The 17,120-nt window shown below is 48.9% G+C and overlaps 1 protein-coding gene across 4 annotated transcripts in view; it reads right to left on the bottom strand.

The window, feature by feature from the left end:
• BDNF (brain derived neurotrophic factor) overlaps positions 1-17,120 on the bottom strand; it is a 44,886-nt gene that overhangs the window by 10,488 nt on the left and 17,278 nt on the right. The window contains exon 1 of one of the 4 annotated variants that reach the window (XM_064163851.1): positions 13,015-13,289. The exons of 2 other annotated variants lie outside the window; for them this stretch is intronic. The gene's annotated coding sequence lies outside the window, so the exon portion shown is untranslated. Of the gene's footprint in view, positions 1-12,111; positions 12,135-13,014; positions 13,290-17,120 lie in introns of those variants that run through there. One more of the 4 variants, XM_064163853.1, reaches the window with a different exon arrangement.

Genomic DNA, 17,120 nt, shown 5'->3' with positions numbered 1-17,120 from the left:
AATTCAGCTGCTCTAGTGGGCATGGACCAGGCAGCCTTCTCATTACACGCACACTTACACTTAAATTGGCCAAGTGCAGGACTACAAGGAGTTCCCAGTAGGATTTCTCTGTCAGATGAATCTCAGACCCATTCTGCCCATACCAGGAAACAGGCAGGATGAGTTTTGGCAGTAGGCACAAGTGAAGGAATAGCAGGCCAGACTCACAGATGGTATCAGAGCTTTCAGAGAAACACCACTCATGGAAAAGAACAGATGTGCACTATTTTTATGCTTTGACAATGGGAACTGAGTGCTGGGCCAGTGACACACATACTGCCTCTCCAGCTGTTCAGGCAGCATCCTGCACACGGGGCCCTCGGACTGCACGGGGGGGGGTTGTGCTCCCTGCTGCAAACAAAGAAGGGTACTCCCGTGGGGTGTGTCACTACACACTCTACATACAAAACATGCTATGTTTTGCCACAGTTTTTGCTGAAGTTCCCTGTTGGCATACCAAGGTATGCAGTGCAAGTCCTCCTTGAATAAAAACGTTACCAGCAGCTTTAGTATTGCTCAGGAGTGTCTTGGCCACAGTAATGTGGTGCACTCCTGCTGCCATACCACAAATACTGTACAGTACATGACTTCTAACCCTGAATCCTAGCCATGAGCAAGTTCCAATTTCAAAACTGACTTTGGGCTTGGAAAACTACATTAATCTGTCTTAGAGTTCATGTAGAGATACATTCGTGCCATTACTGCAGCCATTCAGAAGTAACATTATGCAATGGGTGGGAAAGGAAAGTTCACCTACAGAACAGGCTACCTAACCCCAGCACAAAACAAGCAAAACAACTACAAAACCATGCCATGAAACGCTCTGTGCCAAGGTACTGCCTGGTTCCTCCGTGGGAGCAGATAATTAGACAGTTCTCTGAAATCATTGGCTTTGATAGCCATGAGAGCTTTCCATAATGCCAATTCAACCTGTGCACAGAAGAACATTAGAGCAGAACCTCAGAACTTTGAGCAGCATCTGTGGTTTGTCTTCCACTTCACTAAGGTCCTTTGGTATGAAATACTGTCTGAATTGTCACAGGACTAAGCTGTTCTGCCAAGTACACACATGAAGCTCCCACTGAACTCAAGGATAATTGGCAGCCAAGAGCAGGAACAGAATGGAGTACGTTGCATGCAAACTAGCATGAGTTGGATCCCTTGCACTGTGACATGTGTCCAGCAGCCCTGGAACGGCCCAGAAGCTGCTGTACCAGTTGAGCTTGGATCTTACAAGTGCCTATGAACTATTGAACAGCATGTAAAACTTCCCACACACCCATCAGTTCTGCTGTAAGAGCCAAGCTTCCTAGAACCTATAGAACATTATGCACTCAACAGGAACATAAGTGAAGCTTTGCCAAGGAAAACCAATGGTTAAAAAGCACAAGCATCAGATGGAGCAGTTACCCATGGACTTGGGCAGGCAGTGCTTTCCCTAGGGTAAGGGAAGAAAGCAAGGGCTATGTACACCCCTTTGTTGCAAGACTCTTACCTTTGCTGAGCCCCTGCCTGTGTGTGGCATTGCTGTAAAAGAACACCTTGCTGTTAGCCATAGTCAGTCCTTGAAACGAAGCAGATCAGTACGTTGTGATGTGTGTGAACCAGAAACTGGAAATGCCTGTTGTCAGAGCCCTCACAGGTATTAACAATATGCCTGCATCTGCCAGTGGAGTTATCAGTCATCTTTTGGCTGCATGCCCTCGTGTGCACATTTCTCCTCACACATGCTCAGTCCGGTTGTTAGCATGAGATCTCCATGGAAATACTTTGCATTGAGTGGGCAAGGGATAAAGGCTTACACACGGAGGAATCAAAGCAGCTTGTGGGAGCGCTCAAGTCCAAAGTTACATGGGAACAACCAGACCAAGAGCACCTATCTGTAAGTTTGCAAAGTCACCTCAAGCTACATTAATGGAATAATGAGGAATTTGTATAGAAAAATTATAGTACTCATTAGGAATCTAAACCATCTCAGTGGGCAGCCAGCCCTGCAGGTGTCCTGCTGTGGTGGCAGCTTTATCTTTGGACACAACAGTGCTGCAGAACTAGGTTAATATGTTAGCACATCTGTACTGAAAATACTCTGGCAAGAAATGTTCTTTGATGGATATTTCACTATGACAATGCAGTACATCACCGATTTCAAAGCATTGTGCTCTTCATCTTCCCCCCCCCTCCCCCACCTAAGTGGTTTCATGTCAAAACAAGACTTTTGCTAATTCTGTGCTTGGTTCTCTATCCCTAATCCATCTTAAAAAATAACAATCGAGGGCAAACTTCAGCTGGATTCAATACAGGGATAAAAGTTTTGTAGATAAGACTGATTCCACGGTCATGTGTTGTAACTGGCACGCAACAAGCTGAGACCCACCCAAATAAGCTCTCTCTCCTCCATCCTTAGCCAGGCAAACAGCAGTGTAAGGCCTTACCCACTCTCAGACTTAAAATGCTGCGTACTGATGCTTTCGTTTCACAAGCTACACAGAGGAACACTTTGGAATTACACCGTCACAGTATCACCAAGGTTGGAAGAGACCTCATAGATCAATTACTAGAAGAGGTGAGGAGGTACATGCAGTAAAGATGCAAGTGTCTGAAAACAGAATTCAGCAGTTGTACAGCTCAAGGTACAAAGCTTACACAGGACAAAGAAAAACCCACAGCCTCGCAGGAAAATTCAACTTATCAAGCTGCTGCCTTCTCCCAGTTGTATAGTGGTGCAATTCCTACCACAAAGCAGAGTTACACTGTGAATCTTGTGAATCACATGGCTATTGGGTCCTTCCTCTCCCCAGCTAGAAAGGAAGTTTACCTGGCTCATGACTTTTCAGACTAGAGTGCTATCACAGGAACTCCTTTCGACAAAGACTGTTGAGGTTCACTGAAGCACTATGTGCCTGCACACCCAGTCCTGGTGAACAGACTCACCAACTGGTGTAAATTCTTAAGCTTATACCAGCTGCAAAGGTGGCCTGGTGGGTATGTGATGATAAAACCAGATGGAGCCAATCTCTAAACTGTAGCTAATATCCATCAGAACAAAACGTGACCGGTTTCAGCAGAAGAGCTTCCTCACATTCAAGACTCCCGAGGGATACTAGCATGTTTGGTAAAAATTACTCTTTAGAGAGGAAGGGAAAAAGCTTTCTAGGTGTGCAGACTAGCTCCTCCCTTCCCCCACCGGTCTAAGCACATAAATAGCCCAGACATGCCTATAAACAGAAGTATGCAAAATGCAGCCCAACGCCACCTAACTTCCCTCTGCTCCACGCTTGGGTTTCTTGTTTCACGCCCGCACCCCCCTGCTGAAGAGAGTGGCTTTGCTGCCAGCAGGCTGCTCTCCCTGCAAGAGCCCTTAAGCTCCAAAGGGTAGGTCTGTATATGGGATTGCAGTCATTAAATAAACACTTCTCTCAAAAAATGTCAAGAGCTGTCCCTTGGCATAAGCAGGGCCTCCTGCCCTGCAGGGAAGGAGAGCTTCTCTTCAAACAGGGTGGGGGGAGGAAAGAGAAAGTTAAAGCGAGAGGAATTTAAATGACTCAATTAGGCTGCTGGAAACAGGCAAGTGCCCTCCCTCTCCCAAATCTGCACAACACAATAGATTATCTAGAAGGCACCATCCTATACAGCAGCGAAAGCAGAGCTGTCTTATCAGAGGTGATTAGTAGCTCCTGAGAGGTAAAACCCACTCACAAGTTGCAAGAACTGAGAGAGTGACCTGGTGCTTGCGCTGCTGTGATTTTCTACCCGTGTCACATTTCGTGGAGAACACAACATCAGAGCTTCCAAAGTGCTCTGCAAACATTGAATCTCAACATACTCAGCCTTCTGGGTAGGCTAAAGCTCATAAAGAATCATAGAATCAACCAGGTTGGAAGAGACCTCCAAGATCATCCAGTCCAACCTAGCACTCAGCCCTAGCCAGTCAACCAGACCATGGCACCAAGGGCCTCATCCAGGCTTTGCTTGAACACCTCCAGGGATGGTGACTCCACCACCTCCCTGGGCAGCCCATTCCAATGCCAATCACTCTCTCTGCCAACAGCTTCCTCCTAACATCCAGCCTATACTTTCCCTGGCACAACTTGAGACTGTGTCCCCTTGTTCTATTGAGGGTTGCCTGGGAGAAGAGGCCACCCTCCACCTGGCTACAATGTCCATTCAGGTAGTTGTAGACAGCAATGAGGTCCCCCCTGAGCCTCCTCTTCTGCAGGCTGCACACCCCCAGCTCCCTCAGCCTCTCCTCATAGGGTTTGTGTTCCAGGCCTTCCACCAGCTTTGTTGCCCTTCTCTGGTCACCAGATTACTCAGCAGGTCACTGCTGAACCAGAGGAGAACAGGAGAGCTCCTGCTCCTAATCTCGCTCTTCAGCCACCACACAAAGCTGCCTTAGCCATGAGTATCATCCACATAGTTAGCAAATCTCTCTATGGTAACTTTGATGTCTAACCTAGAAAGAGGCAGGGCAGCTGATTGAAACCTTAGGGGTATTATTTTGAATACATATGCTAGCTCACTTCCATCTGTGTTGTTAATTAGTTCCTGACTGTAGGTTAAATGTAGGGCATGTTGTCACCAGCCTAAGGTGGGGTGGCAGGACCTCCTGCTATTGCCATATGGCTTTTTATTTCTTCCTTCATTCTTCAGCTTTTAGCCTCATGCTTCTGATTTGTGGGCACAACGATTATGTAACAAAGAACAAGAAGGAAAGCAAAAACTAGTGTTAAAATAGAAACACTCTTCACCAGTAAGAGGTTTGATTTGAAATGCAATACAACTTCCTCTCTCATGCAGAGGCTGCTTTTACCCACAGCAAATTTTCTATGAAATCCAGGAAAGACTTATTCCCATGGAGGACTACTGCTGCACAAGTAGGCATTTAGCAGCCCTGCAAACACGAACCAGGCAGGGACCAAAGGTCAGCCTTAACTCCTATAAAATGGAGAAGGGCAAGACTATGTCTGCTTGTAGAATGGATGTCCAGTGCTTAGAAGAGATGAAGAAAGCACTATCTACATCAAAACAAGAAAAAAAGATGACTGAAGCTCTGGTCATCCTTTCCCCCCCCAAAAAAAAACCAACTCCAGACATGCATCTTCTGTTTCACTTACAAATAGCTCAGGACTGCCCACAGAAATACTATGGCTCGTGGCTTAGGTGTGACAGAACTTGACCAATTACAAGATCAGCAAAATGCCAGCAGCTCCCCTGCTGCCCAGCTTGAGTACAAACAGGTCTGGTGGTGCTTTGCGACAGAAGACTTCCTCCAAAGTAGAAATGAACTTTGTTATTCTGTTTTCTATCTCTCATTGCATACCTGTCCTCCTATTAGCATAAGGGAAACAGCACATAGGCAGGGGAAATTATATCTGGTGCTCCATAGAATCAACCAGGTTGGAAGAGACCTCCAAGATCATCCAGCCCAACCTAGCACCCAGCCCTGCCCAACCAACCAGACCATGGCACTAAGTGCCCCAGACAGGCTTGGCTTCAACACCTCCAGGGAAGGTGATTCCACCACCTCCCTGGGCAGCCCATTCCAATGCAAATCACTCTCTCTGCCAACAACTTGCTCCTAACATCCAACCTAGACCTGCCCTGGCACAGCTTGAGACTGTGTCCCCTTGTTCTGCTGCTGGTTGCCTGGCAGCAGAGCCCAACCCCACCCGGCTGCAGCCTTCAGGTAGTTGTAGACAGCAATGAGGTCATCCTTGAGTCTCCTCCAGGCTAAACAACCCCAGAGGTAGACTTCTTTGGAGGCTTAGGCCTCTAAGTTTCTGCTTAAATGTTATTTCTGACTTCCCCCCAAAATGGAGGTCTGTAGAACTGACTCATTTATCCTTTTGCAACATCCTTGTTTGTTGTTTACATTCCTGCTACTTTTACAGTTAAAATTGGCAAATAAGTTTTGTACAAGGGGCAGTAGAAGTTAATCATTTGGGCAAAAAACAGATGGTAAAGGACTTAAAAATGAGTCTCCCAAGGAAGGCAGCTTTGTTCTTCAAGCTGAGGTGCAAATCATTACCTTGCCAGGGGAAAACGCATTTTCAGGCATTTTTTTGGCTGGTCCTTACACAAAGTTTGTATTTCTGCTAGAAGATACTAAGAAGCACCTGCTTGCTCTCTTTGCACCATTTCTTTGGTGCAACTTGCCAATGCCATACCAGTAAGTACTCTGCTGTTCTAGTGAGACCTGAAACATTCAGTACACGAGGAATTAGCAGCAGGGCAACTTGAAGCCATTTTATCTTGTCCATTGGGAGGCTTCAACTGGGTATTAGGGAAAAAAAAACACTTTACTGGAGGAGTGGTCAGGCATTGGAATAGGCTGCCCAGGGAGATGGAGTGACCATCCCTGGAGGTGTTCAAAACACATGCAGACATAGTGCTTCAGGATGTGCTCTAGGGGGCACGGTGGTGTTGGGCTGATTGTTGGATTAGATGACCTTAGAGGTCTTTTCCAACCTTAATGGTTCTAGGATTCTTTTCTGCCTCCCTCTTCAATGTCTGTAGGACATAAGCTGCTAACAACAACAAAATCATGGCAGTGACATAACCTCTAACATTTACATCTGGAAGAATAAAACTGGGAGAATTCCCAATATGTTTATTTCTAGCTCTGGTTCAACCCATTACGAAGATAAAGGGCAGTCATGATCTTCAGCAGTGAATTCATACTTCACCACAGTTTCCTGGCATGGGTTCTGATTGTTACCCTTGCCAGCTTGAACTTGTTAGTGGCTTTGCTTCCCCCTTAGACTCACATTGGCTTTCAGTACAAATTCTATCAAACAGCATTTCTCTCTTTGCCTTTACAGCTCAAACTGGTTTATCAACTCAAAAGGAATGTAAATAACAAGTGAAGATCCAAGTCTTAACACAGGCAGCCAGCAGGCACAATTAGCCCGAAATACTGCAAAACGAGTCCCGTGGCTGATCCCAACACTGTCGATTCACTTCTGTGGTGCAGTGACATCTATGACTAAGGTGGGAGGGAGGGTTGCTTTGCTTACTAATCCAGCCATGGAATCAAGTTCAGAAGTCATTTATTTTCATCTCAGTGTATCAAGTGCTGAACACTCACTGAGCATACCACAGCCAGCGCAAAGAAGGGTAAACTAAACCATATGGATCCTAAACGTCGCACCAAGCTTAGCAAGTTAAATGGCATAACAGACTAAGGAATCCAGAGATCATAACCTTTAATTCCTTCATCTAGACAAAATCACATTTCTCCAGGAGCTGTTGTGTTTAAAGAAAGCAGTGTTTTGATCACATCAGATAATGCACAACATGCACTAGAATTGGCACAAGATTAAGCTTAACTCTTTTACATGTACTACAGGATTCTAGGAGGAGAAAAAGAAAAGGACTTAGTCCTGTTCTTATTGTTACAGCCTTAACTAGAGCAACATGCTCCAAGACTTTTGCATGCTGATTTAATAAAAAAGCATACAACAGCATTTTGCTGAAGACTTTGCTTAGTCTGATCTTTTTCCAGACTCTCCTGCTATGCTACATCCTCACAAAGAACTCCAAGCCCACCTGTAGCCCACTGCACCTCCTAGCAAAGGTGATGTCAGGATGTGGAATTCCAGGTGAGCTAAGGGTAGTTTTTCAAACACTCCTTTGGGACAATAGCTCTCTCATACACCATGACCTGGCATAAAGTTTGCTGTTACCTCCTGACTTGAATGGTAAATATCCCTGGATCTCAGCTCCTCCACTTCCCCAGGGAAATATCAGCATCCTAAGAACCAAGGGGCTGACATAAGTGTATTTTGTGTTGTTAGAGTTGAGGCAGCCACAAATATCTACAGACCCCCTTGAATTGTTATACTTGATTTTGGAATTGCTTTCACTGTATCCAGGATTTTCCCTAAACTAAAGGCTGCTGAGTCAATATTATGAAAATCAGCATTTCCCCCCCCCTCCCCCCCCACTTCCCCACCAAATATCTACTAAATGACAGTCCCAACCAAGTAGACTTCAGTGGTGGGATGGGGAACATCCCCATCCCAACTCAAATCCTTAAGGGAATTGTTCTTAAGGAGGTGTTTAAGGCCAGGCTGAATGAGTCTCTGGCCAACCTGATCTAGGGTAGGGTGTCCCTGCCCATGGCAGGGGGGTTGGAACTAGATGATCCTTGTGGTCCCTTCCAACCCTGACTGATTCTGTACATCACATTTTTTGGTGCAAGCTCTGGACACACTATCAAGTCTCACTGACAGCTGTAACAAGCTAGTAAAAAACTGACTTGAAATAGTTTTTCAGTGTGGTCTAAAATTCAGTCAGCAAATGATTTACTGACAGCAATGCTTCTTATTTACCAGTTTAAGCCACAGAAAGAAGGCATGCAACAGTTAGCTGCATCGGTAGAAAGAGGACTTGCAAGTACCACTTCACAGGGTTAAAAAAAGCCCACATGCATGCACTACACTCAGTGCTGTGGAGCAAGGAGGACTGGGATCAACAGCCTCACTCACTTCAGTTGTGCAACGCCAGTTGCATGAGCCAGCCAGAGCAGCACGCTCGGTTCGTGCATCTCTAGGTGGCGGTAGCTGCTCAGATTTTGAGATACCAAGAGATGCTGATCTCAAATTTAGCAACCAGCATTCCTCCCATCCTCCTAGAATTGCCTTTCCTAATTTGAAGTGTGACCCCCCTCCCCCATTTCTTCATAATTTATAGTAGTCTGGAGCTGAGTCACAAGGATTCCTGCGTTTTCCTAACCAAGTAGACAAGAAAAGAACTGAACTGCCGAAGTACTGAGGTAATTTATAGCGTAAAGCATCGAGAGCTTCCAGTCGATCAAAGGACTCAGAGAAACAAACATAAGAACAATCGTGCCTTCTGTTCTGCAGAAATGCCACGGCCAGAAATAACTGTCCTAATTAAGTGGTTTCAAAGAATGACTTCTCTGAAAGATGCAGTTTTCTTACCAGGGAAAGTATACAACTGCCACAGCCTTATGGCAGCTGTCACTAGGGGCATGAAAATTCACTAGATGAAGCATCCTTTTGCCTCCTCTGGTTGTCCATGGTACTCATCTTCAGACAGCTGTACCCATTTGTGCTGCCTAAACCGTGCTGTAATGGGATATTCTGCTACCACTAGAATCAGTGTTACTAAAGGATTACAATGTGCATCATCCCAACCAGCCCTCTATTCACAATTTATAAAGGGTATAAATGGTGCCTGAGAACAGGTTGGCTTTTTTTTGTGATAAGACTGTTGTCCAGTCAGTCAAGTCCATAGCATCTCCAGTACTTCAGACTGGTCCATGGTCATTGCCACTGTTGGGTTTAGCTATTGAACTCCACCAGTTACCTGGTATTAAGTCCTAAATGTTGGCTAGGAGGAAAACGCAATCCTGACCCTACAGATCACCTATACTTCATGCACCTTACTGTGCTGTTCTGCACAGACAGCTCCTGCAAACAGCGTTCCTCACCCAACTGCTCAGAGCCTAGAACTGCAAACTAGGTGGTCAGAGTAAGATTGCATCAGAGGGCAGAGGCCATGGTGTAATGGTTGCCCTAACTCACACATGTATCTCCAAAACAGAAGCACTTTCCCCTTCTGTTCTTGGATATTCTAGAGTTTCCAAATCAAGTAGCACAAGGATTTATGTGGATAGTATGTGAGATTAAGGCACCATGGCAGAGCTGCCTGCATACACTGTGCACTGAAATCTGTTCCTTGCTGTTTGCAGTACAAGACTAATCATGAGTCCTTGTCAGGTACCACAAATAAAGACAGGCAAGATGATCTCTGCCCCAAAGAACTTACAGTTTGGACAATGGGTACGGACAAGGAAGGGGAAAACTAAGATTTGTGACCTTACAGGCAATGGGCACAGCCTGCTACTCCCATCCCAGTTTGCTCAGTACACATCTGTACTGCTTCCTAATGGTGTACCATGAGGAAAAACAGAGTTGTTAACACACAGCACCTTCCCAGCCAGAACTGAAGGCAGTACCTTGAGTTACCACTCCATTTTTGCAATACACAAAGCTTAGCTTCAGTGCTTTTAAAAGCTTCTTTTAAAGGTTGATCACAGCTCAGTGCTACCAAGCATGCCAATCTACAAACTGATCTAAGAAATGACTGAGAGTTTCCTAATTAAGCAGCCTCTTTGCTGTTTAGGAGGAACCAAGTGCTCACAACACATGCTTGAAAACAGGTCAAGACAAGTTAGCAATTAACCTATTAAAAGCACATATCCTCTTCTAGTGGAGCCTCCACCAATTCACACAATGCCTAACGTGAGATTTCTAGTGTAGGCACAGGGCACATTCCAGCCTTCCACACAAACCAGATACGGGAAACACTTGAAAAATGTATTTTAATAATATCACATTCTCACCTTCACAGAGGCTTATCTACAGAAAGGATGAGAGGGTCTCCTGCTCACAATTTACTCCTGACCTGCTTTTACATCCGTGCCTCAGCAGAGATGAGCTAAACATGCAGCTTCTTGTGTTTTCCTCGCTGTAACACAGCGGAGTAACAGTTGCAGAAAGTGCTACAGGTAGTGCAAGGACTTTTAAGTATAGCTACTTTGAGCTCAGCACTGTCACTGTGTGCAAAGCTTTTAAACAGCACAGATCCTCATTTCCCACTGTATTCTTTCACATGTTCATGAGTTTTTAAACCCTTTGCATCTGTGCACTACGTTTCATAGTACTCCAGCACACTGTAGTACTCCCGTAGCACTACGCTACAACACAATGCCTCCGCGTTCAAAAGCCTGCTGCTTGAAGTTAAACGTTTAGTTTAGTCTTACTCCCTCCATGATAAAAGTCCTTCCCGTTTCCCCCCCAGTGTTATGTCTGAACTACTCGGATAAAGTGGTCTCGATCCTTCTCACCCGGTTTATCCTGAACCCACATCCATGCAAAGACAGGATGCAGCCTGCAGCTGCAGAAGCAGAGCACTAGTGACATGAACAGAAGGCACGCTGCTTACAAATGGGCTTTCCCAGCCAAGGCTCAGTGAAGCTGAACATTAAGTGGTAGTACTACAGCAGAAAATTGTTGCGAGTTACAGAGCCCTGTGGAAAGGCTTCTGTATGTAGTTAAGTCAATAGCTGAAACGTTTACCAGCTCCTTCAAGGCATTTTAGAGCTGAAGCGGAGCTGTAGCTCTCCCCGAGCTGCAGGTGAAGGAAGACACTCTACGCTGCTGCTCCCAGAGCAAGGCAGAATGTCACAGTTTGCCTTCTCCCATTCCCTTGCGCTGGGTTTGTTTACAGAGCCAGTACCCTGCTGCTCTGCGCGCAGGGAGCCGTAGCATCCCCCTGACAGCTGCTACCTCCTCTTGCATGCCAAACCACGGGATTCGCAGCCTGGATAGAGCCAAGAGTGTCCCCTCCGCTTACATCGTTCCATACCTAGACTAACTCTGGGCCAAGTTCTCACCCACGTGCTCGGAGGCTGCACTCCTGCTCTGCACGTGGAGCCGTTGATGGCAGCCAGGCACTACCTGACACAAAGGAGGGTATGACGACTTTCGGGTTTGGGACAGCCCACCAGCTACACACCGAGCAGACCCCTCGCTTCTGCTACCCAACAGCCGCACTCCAGCTTAGCGGCAGGAAAGCTGCTCCTGCCCAGGAGCGGGCAGCTGATTGCCTGGCCCTTTGCTCGTTTCTAAAGCCAAGCGAGGAAATGCGCTTTATGCACTCATCACACCCTGAATTAAAGAGCACGGAAACACTCGCTGAAGAAAAGACATAAGTTTTATAAAAGCAGGATCGCCGGGAGAGGTTCTTTGTATTCGTCAGAACCGCGTTACTAGAAACATAAATAAGCAAGGACTATTGAGCTCACGACGGTCATAACCTCGGAGAAGCAAACTACAACAAACAGAAAGCAGAAGTACATACTTTAACCGTCATGCACAAACCAAGATACCAATAGCACCTCTCAAAAGTGACGCAGCAAAGCAAGCGTGACCCACACTCGCATCACCTTATGCTCTTCATCCCACGAAAAGAAAAAAATAATCCACAGGGACAGCACAAGGCTACCAAAGCATTAACAAAACCTCTGCCAGCCCAAGTTACCGTCCAACGCCAACTCTTGTCTGGCTGGAGGATATTTTCCACCCCAAGACGAAATCCAAAGTTAGTGGGTAGGAAGCCTCTCCCCTCTCCTCCCCGTGCACTGACAAGCAGACCCAGCAGGACCGGGCACCGCTCTCGCCGCCCAGTTCCTTCCCTTCCCAGCCGCACACGGTGGGCTCCCTGCGCTCAGCGGCCGGTGGAAGTAGGGAGAGGCGGAGGACAAAGCCCCCATGGCACCGGAATCCCGGTGAGGGTGCCCGACGTGCTTCACATTCCAGCGACGGCTGAGCTTCAACAAGTGCATGACTCCGCTCCCTGACGGCACCTCGCTCACTAGCTTCGGGGCGGCGCCCAGCCCCCAGTACCTCCCCGCCCACCACCGCCCGGCTCTCACTGCGCTAGCCCCACAGCGGGGCCCCGCCACTCCCGGGCTCTCCGCCCGTCCCAGCCCCCAGACCCCTGCCCGCCGCCGCCGCGGGAGGCTACGGAGCAGGGACCGCCGGCCCGCCTTGCGCCCGCCACCAGGGGGCGCCGCCCGCCCGCCACCGGCCGCACCCCGCGCAGCGCGCCGCCACGCGGACATCGCACTCCCGCCCGGCTCCGCCTCGCCCCGCGCCGCCGTCGGGGAAGCGCTACTAGCGCCCAGCGGCCGCCCGGCCCCGCGCTCTCGCCATGCACCGCGGGACAGTGCTCCTGCCTCCGCCCGCCCCAACAAAAGCCCCGCCGGACCCCGGCCGGACCGACAGGTGCGGGAACAAAAGGGGCATGGGGCTGCCCCAGTCCTCTCCGCCCTGCCGCCGCCCTTCCCGCTCTCCAGACGTCTCTCGCAGACCTGCGCCCGTTCAACCTTGCAGCCGCGGCACACCCCCGGTCCCTCAAGTTTCCCGGCGAGGCGCCGCATACCTCGTCGTCCACACAAAGCCTGTCCGGGTCCCCTCCGGGAAGTCACATCCTCTCCCGGGCGCCCAGTCCCACCGGCCGCCTCCCGCCGCCCCGGCAACACAGGCGGCAGCTCAAGTGTCTCATCAAAGCTTTATGAGGGGCGGGAGGGCAGCGGAGCCGGATACCCCACCCCCGCCGCCCAACGGGAGCCTCCTGCCCCGGCCCCGCCGCCTCTCCGCGGAGCGGCTTCGCCCCTCGCCCGCCCGGGCGTCTCTGGCCAGCGGCAGCCGCAGGCACCGCGCTGCCCCGCTTAAAGCCTCCGCACCGCCTCCCCGGCCCCGCCGCCCCCGCCCCCGCCCCGCCCGCACGGCCCGGCCCCCGCTCCTCCGGAGCCCCCCGAGCGGCAGGCAGGGCGCGGAGGGGCCGGGCCGGGCGGGGAGCAGAGGGGAGCGAGGGGGGGAGTAGGTCCGCCCGCCGCGGGATATTGGTTTACTCCGGCGGGTATTAAGCAAGCCCGATCCATTTAAATATCGCTCCCGCGCTGACCTCTCCGTAGTTTGCCTATTAAGAATGCAATCAAGATAATAACAGCCATTGCTTATTAATGAGCGCCCCAGGTAACGTTACACCGGTGACTTTCTGGAGGCGCGCAGCGGGCGCGGGTGCTCAATCCAGGTGCCCGGAGGCCGCTCTGCCCGGCCGGGGACCGGGACTGACCGCAGGGACCGACAGTTGCAGCCGCCCGTCGGGCCAGAGTTGGCCGACCGAGCCCGGGGCAGCCGCAGTGCCAGCGGGATGCCGAGTGCAACGCCCCGCTTGGCTCTGCCCGGCTGCCAGCGAGGTGCTTTCCCGTCCACCCTGGCAAAAATCTGTCTTGTTTCCCCCTTCTGCCTGCGCAGCAAATACAGTGAATTATTGATAGTGGAAATTGCATGGTGGAGGCAATAATGGCATCCCCTGATTGAGTAGCTCCATTTGATCTTGGTAAAGACAGAGAGATGGCACGTTCCCCGGGCGAGCTGGCTGCGGTGAGCGGGAGCCTGTGTCAGCCAGGCACAGCACCTTGTGCCACATCTCACAGCGAAAGCCAGCTGTGGGACCCAGCCACTTCATTCCAAGACTGGCATGGGCACCACGTCCTCGCCTCCACCCTCCCCTGCCCCCTCGCTGGTAAAACTGGAGGTGGCTGATTTTCGGAAGAAATCCCATCGCCTTTATAACTCGGTTAAGACCAGCATCATCCCACACCTTCCAGCCCGGATGCCATCTAATCGCAGTTACTGCTAATGGCCTGTCACTTTAGTGCACTTGCGGCCGTTGACTCACACAAGGAGAAATGTGTGCGACTCACTGCTGCCCACAGCCAGCCTGACTGCCCGAGTGCTTCCACTATGAAACACCTGCACTTATGAGATCGGTAAAGCAATAAAGCATCCCAGGCCTTTGAAACTTGAGTACACCTAAGGCCTTCCATAGAAACCAGCTTTTAATATACATTAAGGGAAACAACCCTGGCGGCTAATACCATTTGCAGCTTCAAGAACTTCTTCAAACCCCACGCTGAAGTACCACAGTGCCTCCCCTCTTGCGCTCGGGCGTTTGGTTTTGTGTGCTTGAACTACAGGTGTTGCTGAGCTGTAAAGACAGTTCCACTTCTTTTGTCCCAGTGGTTTCCGCTCCGAATCTACTCAGTTTACAAGAAAGCAGTTTCCCAAAGTCCTCGCTAACAGCCTGATCCTGAGGAATCGTGCCCAGCTCTTGCTGAGAGAGAGCCACTAGTAAAAGCTTGGCTCTTTCAGGCCAGCTCCTGCTCAGCTTTGTCTGTAATATTCAAGCTCTGCCGTTAGGAATCCATCCACCACTACTTTCCCCACTCTAATATACTGGTATAACCTCAGTGATAGTCATAGAATCATAGAATCAATCATAGACTCATAGAATCAACCAGGTTGGAAGAGACCTCCAAGATCATCCAGTCCAACCTATCACCTAGCCCTAACCAATCAACCAGACCATGGCACTAAGTGCCTCATCCAGGCTTTTCTTGAACACCTCCAGGGACGGTGCCTCCACCACCTCCCTGGGCAGCCCATTCCAATGCCAATCACTCTCTCTGTGAAGAACTTCTTCCTAATATCCAGCCTATACCTACCCTGGCACAACTTGAGACTATGTCCCCTTGTTCTATTGCTGGTTGCCTGGGAGAAGAGGCCACCCCCCACCTGGCTACAATGTCCCTTCAGGTAGTTGTAGACAGTAATAAGATCACCCCTGAGCCTCCTCTTCTCCAGGCTAAACAGGGAGATACTTGAGTACAATTTTAAACACAAGCATCATAAAACTGGAACTTGCTAAGTCAACGCCTGCCTGCGTTTTATTTTACCACGTTGGACTTCTCTCCATGACACCATTCAGCTTTCCAGGTGCAACTGGATTTGTGTGGGTGCCTGATTTCACCAGGGCAGCATGTTTTCAGCAGCCTTTTTGCATAGTGATAAGACAGCCCAGTTGTAATATCCTGTGCTCATAAGACGCCTGCAAATATTTGGATGATCTGCCAGTCAAGTTTAACAGCAGGAGCAGAGGCTACTTAATCAGCTGTAATGTAATACCTTACACACTTTACACCTGGAGGAAGAACTCTTCTCCTGGTACACTAGACATGCAGATGAGCAGCAGGGAGTTTCATGCTTTAGGGACCTCGAAGCATCTGCTGGCTTGTTCTCAGGAGTGAAGGAGAAGCCACATATTCCTGAAAAGTCTGCTGGCAATCAGAACTAGGTTTTACTTTGGAAAGGAAGCATGCTATGAACTGCCTGACAAGTCCACACTCTGGGGTATGTGCTTTCAGCTTGGTCGTGCTGAGAATGTGAGAACCATCAATTCCAGGCAATTGTGGACCGAAATTCCCATTTTGCTCTGCTGGAAACTCGCTGCCTTTTGCCCTGGTGCAGAGATTTTCCCAGGCAAGAGGTGTGGTCAGAGAGCTGCTGTATCTTGCCAGTGTAATCAGCCCTTTGGGAGTTATTACCAACCAAGGCTGGATTACTGGGAAAATGAAAAAGTAGTGTGAATAGTGATCTGTTTCGATTTTTAATGCACACATAAGCTGGATTCTGTATTTTTCAGAGCCTGACTTCATGGAGAATTTTGTATGAATGAACTCCAAAAGGCTGTGCCCACAAGGTATTGGTTTGTGAAGCAACTAATAGTCATCACAAGGAGCTGCTGCCCCAGTCAGAGCACAGCTCCTTTGTCCCCAAGACCTAGCGTTAAGCTTGGAGATATCCATAAACCTTCACTTTTGAAAGCTGTGGGATACACAGGATGCAATGATCAGACACTTTGGTGCTTCCTATGGATTCCCAGGTGACCCCTGTCCTGCTGTGTCTGAAAAAAGGACATCTCCCAGCTAGTCTCAGGTGCAGCTATGTTCTCCTTACTTGGGTTGTACAGGCACCAGAGCTGAGTCGTGCTCAAAAGGAAAGCCACACCACAGGCTGCGTGGGGAAGAGGTGGGCTGGCAAACCCTTTACTGGTGGGTTTGGTTTGTTTCATTCAGCATTGTGCCTCTCCATGTCATTGTCACAACATGGTCACCTTCCAGCATTCACCTTGAAATTCAGCATCTTTGCCTTATACCTAGCTAGTGAAAACCATTCTTTGCAAGCACAAATCACACTGCACCCTTTTCCATACAGCAAGAAGGAAAGAGCAAGAAAGAGCACGAGTCGTCAATCATGATAATGTTGATTTATCCCTGCAGCACTATCAGATGGCTTGCAGGGGGGTAAGACCATTGCTTTCTGCTGAATTCAATTTAAACTGCAGCCTAGGCACTAATGATACTGTAGGTACTATAAAGAAAGCAGAAGCATGCACATCTGGTTTGTGTCTCAGTGGAGGTTATGCATTATAGTGATTGATGTACGAGGTCCAAAATTACTGATAAACTAATTGTATGACAAAGTAGTTTGTGAGGCTCTTCAATTTCCCCCTTGCAATTGTAAGAGAAGCAATAAAAAGGCCAATATTTGGAAAAGAAGTAACATTCTTAAAAGATCCATAGTTGGTCAATGCACAACTGGTGATCCAGCCTCCCCCCCAAAAGAGTGTCTGCACACTCC

Source organism: Pogoniulus pusillus, chromosome 24 (genome assembly GCF_015220805.1).
Source record: "Pogoniulus pusillus isolate bPogPus1 chromosome 24, bPogPus1.pri, whole genome shotgun sequence".
Classification (NCBI taxonomy): domain Eukaryota; kingdom Metazoa; phylum Chordata; class Aves; order Piciformes; family Lybiidae; genus Pogoniulus; species Pogoniulus pusillus.
Note: the sequence above shows the minus strand (reverse complement) of the source record. Positions and strands in the feature narration are given on the sequence as shown.